We start from the raw sequence: 3,917 nt of genomic DNA on the forward strand, positions 1-3,917 counted from the left end.
CACAAAAAGACAATGAAAAAGTGAACAACCCGTAAGTGAAATAACAGCATGATGGTGAACTGGAGGGATTAATGGGGGCAATAAGTGTGTTATGGGATTATGTGATTCAGTTTTGAGCAAAACTCATAGTAGCTAGAAATTTCATGTAAGCATACTTACTAAGAATTTGTAAAGTGCAGCTGTACTGAAAGAAACAATAACAATGCAGAATTTGGCAAATTTGCTCAGCAAACCAGTAGCATCTTGATATTGGATTCAGCGTGATTCCATATGGTAAATTTATCAGCATTCGTGGTAAAGAAATCAGATCATGTCATGATCCTTGACAAATAATACGGTACTGCATTTACCACTTCCCATCTCTCCAGCAACCGTAAAACTGTAAAAAATCAGTAAAACACTTAAGAACACAAAATTAATTTTAAAAAATATCAACACGTTTTTAAGGCATACAAAAAACAGTACGTAAAACTTCATTAAACAGAGGTAGCCAGAGATCATCCCGACAAATGCCGGGGGGGTTTCGTGCCGCTGCGGGGAAAACTCGAGCCACAGCGGGGGGAGTGAAACCGCCCAAAAGGGGAGGGGGCCTGCCCGCTACACCGCGGGAAGGAAAACTTAGCTATATGTCAGAGTAGGGGCAAGTGGGGGGGCCGTACCGCCATCGTGCAGAGGGAAATGGGGGGCGTGGCGTGCCACAGTGTGCTGCAGCGGGGGGGGTGAGGGGAGGAAGAAAACTCAGGCCGCCATCATGTCGCTGCTGCTGCCCGAAGAAGGAAAAACCCCTAAAAACTGCATACAGCAAAGGTAAGGAAAAACATGAAAAAACAAAGGCAGAAAAAACTGAGGGAGCTCAAAGCGCCTGGGCTTCCCTCCCCCGGATGCTACCACTGCCCAGGAACCTCCCCAGTTCCCGCAATAGGAAACCGGCTGCCTGGGGGGAAAGCCGATCTTTTGGTTTTAGCCAAGTATTTTACAAAGAAAACAGACACAGACTGAGCTACGTAACAGTGAATGGGCTTCCCCGGACACCTTCTCTCCCTGCGAGGTGCAGGCAGACCAGCACAGCACCCACCCCACCGATGTTACCAAGCATTGTCGGTGTAAGCAGCTCGTCCACGAGAACGGGAAAGGGTTTCCGTGTCCGCCCGGAAAAGCTCTGTGAAAAACGCCACTCACTTGTGTTAAAATTTTAGAGGTTTAATAGTAATGAAAATAATAATAAAAATGGTAATAAAAATTAGGACAATAAGACTTTGGACAATCAAAGTTAGGACAATAAAAGACAATGAAAAGCAAAGAATTACGTATGTCCAGGTGCTTTGCTCTGCCACAAAGCACGTTTTGCTAACAAAGGATTAACCCTTAAAAGCAATAGCCTGTTGAATATTCATATATCTCATACATGATTCAAACATTCCTTTCAAACTAAGGGTGTTTCTGCTTAATGTCAGCTTCCCCCCCTCATCTTGTAAATCAACTATCTAGGTTCCTCGAAGTCTGAGTTTTCATGATAAGGAGGTAATAATTCTTCTCTTGAGATCTTGGTGTTTTGCTGCTGTTATCTCTATCCAGTTAGGATAATGAGAAGAATTTCTTGGTTATCTTTTCCATTCCTCGAGTCAGTTACAAAAAGTATCTTGCATCACATTGTTTCTATTTTCATATTATGCTATAGCCTAAAAACTATATTTACCATACTACTTAAAAGAGATTAATACAGCATAACTTTCCAACATAACACATATAGCCAATCATATAATATAAATTTTTCACAGCTCCATGCAGGCCGGACAAAAGCATCCAGAAGAGCTGCTGGGCTCCCTCAAAGAGACTGCACAGCGGCACCAGGAGAAAACGTGGTCCGGGCCACCAGCTCTGGAAGAAAGCTGTGCTACAGAAATGCCATCCGACCTCTTTCAGGCTCTGGAGCCCGCAGGCTCCATGCAGAGCCGCCTTCGCCATCGCCCATGGCCAGCCAGGGGTTCGGGGGATTTCTGGAGAACAAAAGTCACCCGGATGGCTGCTGCAGCAGCTGCCCACCACCCCCCACAGCCACTGCGGTTCCTCAGAGAGCGAAAGCTGGCTGCCCCATGCCCCCGTTCGCTCCATCTGGGAGGGAACTGAGTTGCGCTGGAGTTATTTTAGCAGGCGCATGTAACTAAGTTCTGGTTCCCTTTCTGGGTTCTTTGTTCGTTTCTCATGCGGCTGGCATGGTCTGGACCAAAAGCAATTTCATAGTGGTTGCAACATTTTTTAACAGTCTTTTCAACCCAAAAAATGGAATCAAAAGGTAATTTTTTCCATTGCCTGTAGACAGAGGGAACAGAAAAGGTCCCACAGACACAGGGGGTACCGATCTAAAGGTTTCCAGCATCCTCGGGGCGGTGGTTGCCACGGCAGCTGTGGTCCCTTCCGTGGATTGTAATTTTTCAATTAATTTCTAATTAGATACCTTGTAGGTAGCGATTTTGTGGCTGCCATGTCCTCCCTTATGGCCGCTGCCCACAAAAACTGCCTCAACTCTTCCCAACTTTAGATAGAAAAGGCATTTTGCACATTGATTCTCATGTTATGCTTTCTACAGCATAGCAACAAAGTTTGCAATTTCTTTTTATCATGTTTTGTCCCCTGTTTGCCCAATATAAGTGCCAATACATATACTATTGCTTTTTCATCAGTTGAGATTCATAATCTCAGATTCCCCATATTTTACCCTTTTTTAACTCACAGTTCAGACTTTCTTTCTGTGACAGGAACGTTTCCATATGTTGCAGCTCCATGAGTCTTCTCCGTGGCACAGGTTTATTCTGCGTCTTGTTTTCCCATGATTCTCTGACAGTGCCCCACACCTCAAATGGATGCAATGTATTTTCCAGTTCTTGACCATTCCCCACAACTCGCTCGGCCTTGCTCCCCCACTTCAGGGTGTTTGCTCATGACATGCCCTTTCCACATGAGGCGCCCTTCCTCGTGCGTGCCTTCTGCCTGCGAGTTTTGTCTCACCAGGTGCGTGCTTTCCCCCAGGAGATGTGTTTGCTTCTATGCGCTCTGCGCCATGGGCGGCCCTGTGCAATGGCCGCTCATGTCCTGCTCTGCCAGCTAGCTCTTGTCTTTGTTTGTTCTGCACCGTCCCATGGCTGGCTGTAGCCATAGCCTTTCACTACTTTCTATATCCGCTGCTTGAATTTAGTTTTGTGCCGATTCTGTGGCCAGCAGTTATGTCAGTGGTTGTGCTCACTTGCTGTGTCTTGCAAAGCTGGTGTTAGAGATGAGTAATGTAATATTTGGCTCTCACAATCAAGAGATAGATATCATGTGGATGTTAAAATGTATAGTAAAGTTATTGTAATATGTCCTCCCATAGTCCTCTTTCCCTGTTAACAGGGTTTCCCTGTTCCAGGTTAACAACACCTGACCTCCAATCAAGATGTAAGAAAGTAATGTCCACCAATGGATGGCAGAGAAGAAGTTGACTGACAAAACTTTGGGAGGGGGCTAAGGGTATAAAAGGCAGAGCATCCATTTTGTAGAGGAGCACATGGTTGATAGTCACGGGGACTCCCAGTGCTGCGATTTTTCCTTATTCAGTCCTTTTGTTGTATTTTTGTTAAGGTTTAATAAACCCTTTAAAATGATAGAATGAGGGTCATTTCTCACCAAATCATTTCAATTTGGGGGATCATTCTGGATATAAAACCTCATCTCCGTGGCCCTAGAAGATTTTGGATGAATGGCACACCCCTGCTGAATTTGGTTGCTCAAACAACATCTCCTGGGACCATTGGTGATTGCAGGTCGACACCCCAGAGAAAACAAAGACTGGATAACAAAAAAGAGGAAGGGGAAGAAGAGAAAAAGCCCTTGAAAACTGCAGATCTAGAGGATTATGAGCATTAGTCTGTGTAAGAGTAGAG

General features: G+C 45.0%; 1 long non-coding RNA gene across 1 annotated transcript; it reads left to right on the plus strand.

Moving 5' to 3' along the window:
• Nucleotides 1-718: 718 nt before the first annotated feature.
• LOC136568542 (uncharacterized) lies at nucleotides 719-3,643 on the plus strand. The gene is made up of 3 exons (XR_010785243.1): nucleotides 719-807; nucleotides 1,779-3,009; nucleotides 3,404-3,643. It is a non-coding gene; the product is annotated as an uncharacterized lncRNA (long non-coding RNA).
• The last annotated feature ends 274 nt before the right edge of the window (nucleotides 3,644-3,917 follow it).

Source organism: Molothrus aeneus, chromosome W (assembly GCF_037042795.1).
Source record: "Molothrus aeneus isolate 106 chromosome W, BPBGC_Maene_1.0, whole genome shotgun sequence".
NCBI lineage: Eukaryota > Metazoa > Chordata > Aves > Passeriformes > Icteridae > Molothrus > Molothrus aeneus.